Source organism: Oryctolagus cuniculus, unplaced genomic scaffold, assembly GCF_964237555.1.
Source record: "Oryctolagus cuniculus unplaced genomic scaffold, mOryCun1.1 SCAFFOLD_353, whole genome shotgun sequence".
NCBI classification, from domain to species: Eukaryota; Metazoa; Chordata; class Mammalia; order Lagomorpha; family Leporidae; genus Oryctolagus; species Oryctolagus cuniculus.
Window position 1 is genome coordinate 1 of NW_027208399.1, and position 12,585 is coordinate 12,585.

At 39.9% G+C, this 12,585-nt stretch overlaps 1 long non-coding RNA gene across 1 annotated transcript; it reads right to left on the minus strand.

Annotated features, from left to right (window-relative positions):
- Positions 1 to 785: 785 nt before the first annotated feature.
- Positions 786 to 5,206, minus strand: LOC138848419 (uncharacterized). Its single transcript, XR_011386162.1, has 2 exons — positions 5,043 to 5,206; positions 786 to 1,673 (listed from the first exon to the last, which is right to left on the minus strand). It is a non-coding gene; the product is annotated as an uncharacterized lncRNA (long non-coding RNA).
- Between the last annotated feature and the right edge of the window lie 7,379 nt (positions 5,207 to 12,585).

The window sequence follows — 12,585 nt, forward strand, 5'->3', positions numbered from 1 at the left end:
TCTTCATCACATGGGTTCTATTTAGAAAGTTGTGGTGGTGGTCTGGAGGCCCTGGGGTCGGGCTGGGGGACCAGAAGGAGATGTGTCAGCAGTCCACAGTTTCTTTCCCTGTGCTGTCTGGCTGCCATGAGGCACAGCTCGGGTTTGCTCATAGCAGTTCTGTCATTTTGGAAGCAGGCTTTTATTTCTCATATGTTTCCGAGGATTTAAAATTGCCTATCGTGACTTGGCTCAAAGGAACACTAAGCTCCGGGAGCAGAGAACATACATAATTGCAAGGGTAAGATGAAATGCTGCGGGACCTGATTCTAGGCTTTAGGTTTTCAGCCGGGAAAAACAAGGCAGCTGTTTGTGTCGTTTCTCTTCTCATAGCATTACAATGTAAGTGACACGTCATTAGAGAATTTTCTGTTTTGATTACTATTATGTTCATATCATCAAAAATAGTGCTTGGCACACAGGAGGTGGCACAATAAATGCTAGTTGAACAGATACTGCAAGTATCTTATTTTACTTTTTTTTTTAACTTAAATAAGGATCATGTTTTAGTCATAGTACTTTAAGGAATACCACTTAATATCAAATCTTACTGATGTTAAAAATTTTCTATATAAAATCAGTTACCTCCTAATTCAATATACTTCTAAATTAAAATTTTGGTTGGCTTTATTAATTCTAAAAAAATTTACATACTATCGTCAAATGAATCTTTACTTTTTTTTAAAAAAAAAGATGTACTTATTTATTTGAAAAGCAGAGTGACAGAAAGAAAGACAGATCCCACATTTTCTTTTCTTTCTTTCTTTTTTTTTTTTTAAAGACAGAGTTACAGAGAGAAGTAGAGACAGATGGAGAGGTCTTCCACCTGCGGGTTCACCCCCCAGATGGCTGCAATGGCCAGAGCTGTGCCGATCAGAATCCAGGAGCCAGAGCTTCCTCTGGGTCTCCCACATGGGTGCACGGGCCCAAGGGCTTGAGCCATCTTCCACCGCTTTCCCAGGCCATAACACAGAGCTGGATCAGAAGAGGAGCAGCCGGGACTGGCGCCCATATGGGATGCCAGTGCTTCAGGCCAGGGCGTTAACCCGCTGCACCAGAGCCCCGGCCCAGATCCCCACATTTTTCTGGTTCAATCCTTAATGGGCTGTAACAGCCAGTTCTGGGCCAGGCTGAAGACAGGGGTCAGGAGCTCCATCCTGGTCTCCCACGTGGGTGGTAGGGCCAAGTACTTGGGCCATTTGTTGTCCTCCCAGGCACACTAGCAGTCAGCTAGTCAGGAAGCAGAGCAGCTGGGACTCGAATCCTGGCACTCCCATGTGGGATGTGAGTATCACAAGTACTGGCTCATCCCACTGTGACAGTGTTGGCTCCTGTCAAGCAGATTTGATTCCATGCTAGTGTCAAGTGTGGATCTGATTCCTTAGACTACAGAAGAATAAACTTAAGATTTAAAGTGGATGCAGTTACTTGAAGTGTGACATTCCTAAGATCATGCGGGTGAGTACAACAAAACATCTGGTTCTAGACATGGTTCTTCAAACTTGCACTTCTGACATTTGGGGCTTGATAATTCTTCATGTCTGTATGTTGCTGACAGTTCAGCAGCAACCCTGGCATCTACCTAACAGCCTCTAGGGTGTCAAGAAAAATGTCTCCAGATCTTGTCAAATGTCCTGTGGAGGAAAGGATGGCAAAACTGTCTTCAGTTAAGAACCACCATTGTAGATATTGGGAATATACTGGCAAAACAGTTTTACATGAAAGCAAAAATGATCAAAATACTCTGAATTAAATACAACAATTTTCCTACAACTGATGAGAAGATACAACAAATTTGAACCTAAACTTCTTATATGTACCATATATGTAAGATAAAAGGGGCAGGTAAACTTCAGGAATTTATAAACCACTTAACTGTATGCCATCAAAGTTACAGACTTTGGCGTGGAAGAACTTTAAAGGTCATTTAGTATAAGCTCATTTGATGAAACTGGAGTTCGTGGGAGATAAATAATTGCCCAAAGTCTTACAGTTAGTAAGTGGCATTTTTATGAGTAGTACTACCAAAGCCTGTTTAACAATTCTCTGGGAGAAATAAGTGTGCAGCCCATAGAGTACCCAATATGGTATAGTACATTATGTTCAGTAAGGGACACACAGGTGAACTAGTGGCCTGGACTGGTGTAAAAATGACAGCATCACTTGATGCCCTAAAAGGAAGGATGAGGAAGCTAAAAAATATGAACAAACATTAATGATTCCTAAAGGCTGGGAGGAGTAGGGGAGCCTGAGGAAGTTTAGATAATGAGCACCAATGCAGAGTTAGACTGGGATACGTACCTGGTGCTACACAGCATAGTGGATGACTGTAGCTCACAATAACCTATTCCATATTTTATCAGCAAACAGAAGAAAGGAACTCCAAGGCGCCATTCTTTTTTTTTCTTTTTTGGCAGGCAGAGTGGACAGTGAGAGAGAGAGAAAGGTCTTCCTTTGCCATTGGTTCACCAATGGCCGGTGCGCTGTGGCCGGCACACTGTGCTGATCCGAAGCCAGGAGCCAGGTGCTTATCCTGGTCTCCCATAGGGTGCAGGGCCCAAGCACTTGGGCCATCCTCCACTGCACTCCCTGGCCACAGCAGAGAGTTGGACTGGAAGAGGAGCAACCGGGACAGAATCCGGCTCCCCGACCGGGACTAGAACCCATTGTGCCGGCACCGCAGGTGAAGGATTAGCTAGTGAGCTGCGGCGCCGGCCCCAAGGCACCATTCTTAAAGTGATGTCAAGGGGAAATGTTGAATAGACTGACTGATCAGTACACACTGCACACACTACTGAAATGTCACATGGTAGCCCATAAATATGTACAGTTATTTGTCATAACAGAGGCTGTGCTCCCCCCCCTCCCCCAGCAAGGCAAAGTGGGTCAAGCAGATTTTGCACAGGTGGACTAGTTTGTACAATAGCCCAGAGGTGGTAAGCACGTTAAGGACATGTTTAAAAGCCCAGCTGCAAAATGAGGGAAGAAGAGAGTGGCAGGGAGTAAGACTGGAAGTTGACAGAACTGGATCATGTAGGATCTTAAGAACCATGTTGTGGATTTGGGATTTTAATCAACCTGCAGAGAAAAACCTTTGGAGGATTTTAAGCAGGTGAGTCATGTTATCAGACACACCTTTAAAAAAGATCACTGTAGCTGCTTGGGTCAGATAGAGAAGGAAGAGACAAGTTAGAAGTAGTTTAGACAAGTTCAAGTAGTTTAGGCAAGAGGTGAGAGTTCTTGGTGGAGATGGTGAAAATTGAAGGAATATTTTAGAAGTGGAACTGAAAACATTTGGTGATGGATTAGAAGACAGAGCAGGGGCTTCCAGAATTACTGTCATTGAGATTTTGGAAGACAGAGGAGGAAAGAAACTTAGCATTAATCAGAAGAGCAGTATTAATGCTCAGACTATTCTAGAGTATTCTTGTATCTGGTTAGTATTTCAATATCAAAACTTATGGCATCAGTCTCCTAGGCTGTCAGAACAAATGATCAACTGTGTGGCTTACAACAATGGAAATTTACTTTCTCATAGTTCTGGGGCCAGAAGTTTGAAATCCAGCGTTAGCAGGGCCATGCTCCATCTGTAGGCTCTCGGGAAGAGGATTCCCTTGCCTCTCCCTAGCTTACCATGAATGTGCAATCTTTCATATTCTTTGGTTTGTAGCTACATCCCTCCAATTTATGCCTGTGCTTTTAATTTGCTACCTTCTCGCTCTCTGTGTATTTCATCTTGAGATTTTTAGCTAATTCCATCCGCAAATAGGTCACAAGATGAAGTTCCAGGTGTCATGAAGTCTTGGGGAGCAGGATTCAACTCACTAGAGTTACCAATAGTTTTTCTTGTTCTCATCATCGTTAGTATCATTAACATCACTACTAAAATTAAGAAGAGGTAAAGAGGTTCTGTTCTAATGTCCTAATATGTGTTGGGGGTTGCAAATATTGGAGGACCCCAAGATCACACCCAAATTCTATAGGAAGATTTGCAAGACTCAAAATATGTTGAAAGACTATACTTTTAGGAAAATATGTAATACTCATGGCTATGATATATCATGGTAAAAGCACACACTGAGGAAGCAGCAAAGGAAGAAGGTGTCTGGAGCTAAGTCCAGTAGGGCACAGGCTTCCAAGTGGAGTTGCAAAGATGCACAAACACTTCCAGCATCGAACTGTGACCACATATGTTGAGTGTTATCTCTACTCATCAGATGCTCAGTAGCCCAATTTTTATTGGAAGATGATCATGCCTGCCACATAGCAAATTTCCAGATTCCCAGAAGGAAGGCACGTGTTCCACACCAGCCAGTGTACAAGCTCAGCACGCACACAGTAAGGCATCCTTGCCAGTGGAGCACTCCTGGAAACCAAGCTCCTGGATGCCATCAAGCACTACCCCTGCAAGGACTAGTCTCAGGCCTGCTACACTGATTCCTGCACACATTTCACTTAATTCTCACAACAAAGGAATTAAAGTTCAGTTATCTTAGATAGTATATGATTATACTACTACGAGGTTACTAGTAAATGAGAAATTAGAATTCCAAAGTAGGCAATCTGGATGTAGCACCATGCTTGGCTGCTTGGTGTTTTGAGGATTCAGTAAAATAAAAAGAAAAAGTTACAATACACTCCAATTTGGAGAGAATTGAGAAAAGCAGGTAAGGAGAAATTGATGGTTTTAAAAACAGACTGTAAAAGGAAGAATAAAGTAGCCATTATATAATGGAGATCAATCAAATTAAATCAAGGGTTAAACATTTTACAAACACTATTTAGAGACTTTTAATGTTTAAGAGAAACAAAATTAGCAGCATATTAGCAATCATATTTTAAGGAGATTAAAGAAAGCTAAAGTTTTAGCCAAATTAACACAATCAAAGGATTAAGAGATTTAATTTCACCTTTGTGGGGAAATAAAAAGTAAGAGTATGTACATGCTTAGTAGAGGGCAATCTATTCAGATTATTTTTATTTCGTTTTAACTTTTTTTTTACCTAAGGGAGTGATGTCCTGAAGTATAGTCCAGTTTTCCAAATTTCTGTGTTCGGTAGCCATGTTTCTCCATGACATCCATCCACGTTGTATAATTTGGATCTAGACCCTTAAAATTATTCCAAGATTCTGTTAAGTGAGTGAATAGCCCACTCCACATGGCTGTGGGGAAAAATAAATTGGGATTAAGGTAAAGTTCAACTTTTTTTGAATTTTTAAAAATTAAAAAAAATTTAAGATGAAAAATGTCATTTATTTACTATATACAGATTTAGAAACATAGTGATACTGCCAACCCTACCCTCCCTCCAACACATGCTCCTACCCTTCCTCCTCCATCCTATTTAATTTTTTTTAAAGATTTATTCATTTAGTTGAGAGGGAGAGTTATAGATAGAGAGATGGAGAGACAGAGAAAGGTCTTTCATCCATTGGTTCACTCCCCAAATGGCCACAATTGCCACAGCCAGGCTGATCTGAAGCCAGGAGCCAGAAGCTTCCTTAGGGTCTCCCACACGGGTGCAGGGGGCCAAGCACTTGGGCTATCATCTACTGCTTTCCCAGGTCATAGAAGTGAGTTGAATCAGCAGTGGAGCAGCTGGGATACAAAACTGTGCCCATATGGGATGCTGGTGTAGCAGGCTGAGGCTTAGTCCACTATGCCACAGCACTGGCCCCCTTTCTCTTAATTTTTACAATGATCTACTTTCAGTTTACTTTATACTCTTAAGATTAACTCTACACTAAGTAAAGAGTCCAACAAGTAGTAAGAAAAAAACATTATTACTCAACAGTAAAGACAAGGGCTGTAAACAATCATCAAATCTCAAAATGTCAATTTCACTCATATACATTACACTTTTGATACTCTGTTAGTTACCACAGATCAGGAAAAATATACGGTTTTTATGTTTTGGGCACTGGCCTATTTCACTAAGTATAATGGTTTCCAGTTGTATCCAATTTGTTGGAAAAGACAGGATTTCATTCTTTTTTACAGCTGAGTAGTATTCCATACTATATGTATACCACAATTTCTGTATCCAGTCATCAGCTGATGGACATCTGGGGTGATTCCATATCTTAGCTATTATGAATAGAGCTGCAGTATACATAGGGGTATAGATAACTCTTTCACATGATTTCATTTCATTTGGGTAAATTTCCATGAGTGGACTGCGGGTCATATGATATATCTATTTAAGTTTTCTGAGTTCTCTACGCTGTCTTCCAAAATGATTGTAATAGTTTACATTCACACCAACTGTGGATTAGGGTACCTTTCCCCCCATATCCTTGGAAGCATTTATTATTATTTCTTAAAATTTATGTATTTATTTGAAAGGCAGAAATAGAGAGGAGAGATGTAGAGGGAGGGAGAGAGGGAGAGGGATAACGAGAGGGAGAGAATGAATTTTCCATTTGCTGGTTCACTTCCCAAGTGGCCACAATGGCCAGAGCTGGACTGATCTGAAACCAGGAGCCAAAAGCTTCTCCCCCATCTCCCACATGAGTGCAAGGCCCCAAGTACTTGGGCCATGTTCTTCTGCCTTCCCAGGTGCATTAGCAAGGAGGTGGATCAGAAGTGGAGCAGCTGGGACTCAAACCGGCACCCATATGGGATGCCAGCACTGGAGGCAGAGGCTTAACCTTCTATGCACAGTGCTGGACCCTGTTTGTTGATTTCTGTATAAGAGACGTTCTAACTGGGGTGAGGTGAAACCTGATTGTGGTCTTTATTTGCATTTCCTTGATGGCTAGCATTTTTTTGTGGTGGAATGAGAAGGCCATGCCAAGATGGCTGCTGGCAACAGGCTGTGATTGGATGGTTTAGGAAACCACATGACAGCGGAGCCTGCCTGGCAACAGGCTGTGAGTGGATGGCTTTGGAAACTGCCTGGCAATGGTGTGATTAGTTAGGGCATAGACCGCCCCTTGACCAGATTGGCTGCCTTGGCTATATAAGCTGCTGTAGCAACTGAAATAAATGAGTCTGCAGGCTACTCGCCTCTTGCCTGCTTTCACCCGACTCCCGGGGTCTGTGTGGTGACTCTGTACCTCTTGCCCCCACCACGCTCCTCCTCTCAGAAGAAATCAACCTCAACATTTTTTCATGTGTGTGTTTGGCCATTTGGATTTCTTTTTTTTGATGTAAATTCAAGTCCTTTGCCCATTTTTTCCTAGGTTGTTTTTGTTGTTGAGTTTCTTGAGCTCTCTAGATTGTGGATATTATTCCTTTATCAGTTGCATAGTTTGCAAATATTTTCTCCCATTCTGTCAGTTATCTCTTCACTTTGTTGAGTGCTTCCTTTGCAGTGCAGAAGCTTCTTAGCTTGATGTAACCCAATCTGTCTATTTTTGCTTTGACTGCCTGTGCTTCTGGAGTCTTTTCCAAGAAGTCTTTGTCTATGCCAATGTCTTGCATAATTTCCTGAATGTTCTCCTGTACTAATTTGATGGTATCAGGTCATAGATTTAGACATTTGATCTATTTTGAATTGATTTTTGTATTAAGGTGTAATGTAGGTGTGTTGTTTTATACTTCTGCATGTGGAGATCCATTTTTTCCAGCACCATTTGTTGAAGAGCCTGTCCTCTTTCCAGAGATTGATTTTAGCTCCTTTGGCAAAGACTAGTTGGTTGTAGATATGTGGCTTGATTTCTAGGGATTCTATTCTGTTTCACCAGTCTACATGTCTATTTTTGAGCCATTACCAGGCTGTTTTGATTATAACTGCCATGTAGTATGTCTTAAAATCTGGTATTGTGATGCCTTCAATTTTTTGTTGTTTATGATTACTTTAGTTATTTGGGGTCTCTTGTGTTTCCATGTGAATTTTAGCATTGCTTTTTTCTAGATCTGAGAAGAGTGTCATTGGTATTTTGATTGGTGTCGCTCCCCCTCTTCACGGAGGAACGACACAGGACCCTGCGCTGTTCTTTTGTCTGCTCGGCCCTTCCCGGGTTTGCTGCTGGTTCTTCCCAGGTTGGCTACCGATCCTTCCACCTCCGTGGAAGGGCGGTTCCCCCCGCCACTTTCCCCACTTCCGCGGGGGAGCAGCACACCGCCGGCCGGCTCTCTTGGGGGCTGCTCAGATGTTCCTCAGGTGTTCCTCTTAGATGTTCCTGGTGCATGTTGTCTCTCTCCTCCTTTATAGTCCTCTTCCACCAATCCCAACTCTGCTACCCACACACCGAGTATGCTGCTCTCCTCCAATCAGGAGCAAGATCAGCTCCTGCAGCTCAGTCAATCAAATTGGCAAGAGGCAGCTGTGTAGAAGCTGTTTCCTCCTCTCCCAGCGCCATATTGTGGGAGAGCAGATGCATAGAATAAGTCTTAATTCCAGTAACTTAGTCTAGTCCGAGTTGCTCCCCACAGATTGGGATCATATTCAATCTGTAAATTGCTTTTGGTAGTATGGACATCTTGATAATGTGAATTCTTCCCATCCAAAAACATGGAGGATTTTTACAATTTTTTTGTGTCCTCTTCTATTTCTTTCATGTTTGTAATTGTCATTGTAGAGATCTTTCACCTCCTTGGTTAAATTTATTCAAAAGTATTTAAAATTTTTTGTAGCTACTATGAATGGGATTGATGTTAGTTTTTTCCCAGCCCTGGCATTATCTGTATATACAAATGCTATTCATTTTTTTGTGTTAATTTTATATCCTGCCACTTTACCAAACTTTTATGAGTTCCAGTAGTCCCTTAGTGGAGTCTTCAGGTTCCCCTATATACAGAATCATGTCATCTGCAAACAGGATTAATTTGACTTTCTCCTTTCCAATTTATAATCTTCTGTTTTCTTTATCTTCCTAATGGCTTTGACTAAAACTTCCAGGACTATATTGAATAGCAATGGTGAATCTGGTTCCAGATCTTGGTGGAAATGATTCCAGCTTTTTCCTAGTCAATATAATGCTGGCTATGGGTTTGTCATAAATTGTTATGATTGCACTGAGGAATGTTCCTTCTATACCCAATTTGCTTAAGGTTTTCATCATGAAAGGATGTTCTATTTCATCAAATGCTTTCTCTGCATCCATTGAGATAATCATGTGGGTTTTATTCTTCAATTTGTCAATATGATGTATCACATTTATTGATTTGCATATGTTGAATCATCCCTGCAATATCAAGGATAAATCCTCTTGGTCAGGTAAATGATTTTTCTTATGTGCTGTTGGATTTGATTAATTAGTATTTTGTTTATGATTTTTGCATCTATGTTTATCAGGAATATTGGCCTCTAGTTCCCTCTCTCTGTGGTCTTTTCCTGGTTTTGGTATTAAGGTGATGCTGGCCTGATAGGAGTTTGGGAGAGTCCCTCCCTTTTAATTGTTTCGAATTGAGAAGAATTAGAATTAGTTCTTCTTTAAAAGTCTGGTAGAATTCAGCAGTGAAGCCATCCAGTCCTGGGCTTTTCTTTGTTGGGATGGCCTTTTTTTATTTAAGGGAAAGTTTATATACAGTGGTACAAAGCAAGTAATCAGTTAAACTGGAGGTGAATCACTGAGGATCATGGACATGAATTTATGTTGTAATTTAAATGTATCATCAAAAGTTTATACAATATGTCTAAATAATGAATATTAATTTCTCAGTCACAATATACACACATTATTGGGTCTTAATAAATCTTTTACAGCCTTTTCCCTTAATTGTATTTCTGATCTTTGATAATCTAATCCATTAAGATTCTTTAATTTTCTTAATACATCTGGTGGTCTAGGGATATTACAATAAGTTTGTGTTTATTCAGGTAAATTTTTAGATGGAGATGTATATCTATACACATTCAGCATTTTTCATTCACACTCATCATTCCTGGAGGATAGCCTTGACTACATCATGAACCTACCTTTTCATATTAAAAACATTCTATCAAGAATGCAAATAAATAATGACCTATTGGCTACATCTATAGCATTTTACTTTCAATTTTCATCTTAGGGTTCACATGCCTAATTTTTTTTTAAATTTATTTGACAGAGTTATAGACAGTAAGAGAGAGACAGAGAGAAAGGTCTTCCTTCTGTTGGTTCACTCCTCAAATGGCTGCCATGGCCAGCGCTGCACCAATCCAAAGCCAGGAGCCAGGAGCTAATTCCTGGTCTCTCATGTGGGTGCAAGGGCCCAAGGACTTGGGCCATCCTCCACTGCCTTCCCATGGCACAGAGAGAGCTGGACTGGAAGAGAAGCAACTGGGACTAGAACCAGGTGCCCATATGGGATGCCGGCGCTGCAGATGGAGGATTAACCAAGTGAGCCAGGGTGCTGGCCCCCACATGCCTAATATTTAAGCAGCAGTGTCTTTACCAGCTTTCCTACAATAGCAAACAATATAACACTTTTTTGAGTTCTTACTATGTATATTTTTTAGAAATCTTTTATTTAATAAATATAAATTTCATAGGTACAGTTTTTAGCATATAGCATTTCTTCCCCCCATACCCACCCTCCCACCCCTATTTCTGTCTCACCTCTTACTCCCTCTCCCATCCCATTCTTCATTAAGATTCATTTTTGAATAATCTTTATTTACAGAACATCAACTCTATACTAAGTAAAGATTTCAACAGTTTGAACCCACACAGACACACAAATACACACTATTTGAAGACAAGTTTACCATTAATTCTCATAGTACAACTCCTTAAGGCAGAAGACCTACATAGGGAGAAAGTGCACAGTGACTCCAGTGTTTGACACAGCTTATTTATGACACACTTATTTATGACATCAGTGATCACCCAAGGCTCTTGTCATAAGCTGCCAAGGCTATGGAAGACTTTTGAGTCCACAAACTTTGTCATTATTTAGACAGGGCCTTAAGCAACGTGGAAGTTCTCTCCTCCCTTCAGAGAAAGGTACCTCTTTCTTTGATGGCTCCTTTGTTTCCACTGGGATCTCACTCACAGCAATCTTTCATGTAGTCCATTTTTTGCCATAGTGTCTTGGCTTTCCATGCCTGAGAAACTTATGGGCTTTTTAGCCAGATCTGAATGCCTTAAGTGCTGATTGAGGCCAGAGTTCTGTTTAGGGTTTTTGCATTCTATAAGTCTGCTGCGTGGCCTGCTTCCCATGTTGGATTATACTCTGCTTTTTAATTCTATATATTGTTATTAGCAGACACTTGATCTTATTTATGTGATCCTTTGGATACTTATTCCTATGTTTATGATCAGTTATGCACTTAAAATTATCATTTTAACTAGTAAGATGGTATTAGCACATGCCAACTTAATGGGATTTGGAGTCCCATGGCAAGTTTTTAGCTTTACCCTTAGGCATAAGTCTGTGGGAACGTGTGCTGAACTGTACATCTCCTGGGAGGGCCTTTAATACTGATTTGATCTTTGTCTTGGTTATTGGTCTGTTTAGGTTTTCTGTGTCTTCATGATTCAATTTTTGTAGATTGTATGTGTCCAGGAAGCTATCCATTTCTTTCGGATTTTCAATTTGTTGGCATATAGCTCTTGTAATTCTTGATGATTCTTTTATTTGTGTGGTATCTGTTACATTCCCTTTTTCATCTGATTTTATTAATTTGGGTCTTCTCCCTCTTTGTTATTTTTGGTTGGGGCAATTTTACTTTTTTAAAAACTAGCAATTCATTTCAATGATCTTTTGTATTTTTTTAATTTCAATTTTATTTTTTCTCTACTCAATTTTGTTTATTTCTTCTCTAATTTTAATTATTTCTGTCCTCTTACTAATTTTTAGTGTGGTTTGTTGTTTTTGTAAGTACTTGAGACACATTAACAGTTCATGTATCTTGTGTCTTTTCAATTTCTTGATGTAAGCACCAATTTCTATAAATTTCACTCTTAATATTGTTTTTTGTTTTATCCATATGTTTTGATATGTTGTATTGTCATCTTCATTCATTTCCATGAATTTTTTTATTTCACTTTTGATTTCTTCTATGATTCACTGTTCATTCAGGAGCATGTTGTTCAGTCTCCATGTGTTTGCTTATTTTCTAGAGATTCTTAGGTTGTTAATTTCCAGCTTAATTCCATTGTGGTTAGAAAAAGTGTAGATTTCATTTTTTTTTTTTTAACTTACTGAGACTTGTTTTATGGCCTGGTATATGGTCTGTCTGAGAGAAGGTTCCAGGCAGTTATGAAAAGATTTTATATTTTTCAACTATGGGATGAAAAATTCTGTAGACATCAGTTAAATCCATTTGGTGCATAGTGCAGATTAAGTCTGTTGCCTCTCTTGTTGATTTTCTGTTTAGTTGATCTGTCCATTAATGAAAGTGAGGTTTTTGAAGTTCTCCAACACTACTGTATTAGAGTCTATGTCTCCTTTTAGATCCATTATTTGCTTTAAATAGCCAGGCACGCTGGCACTGGAGGCATATACATTTATTATAGTCACATCTTCCTGTTGAATTGATCCCTCAATCATTAAATAATGCCTTTCTTTATCTAACAGTTTTTGCATTTGCAGTAAAGTGTCTTTTTGACTGATATTAGTTGGATGGCTATCCCCTGCTCATTTTTGCTTTCCATTAGCATGGAATATCTTTT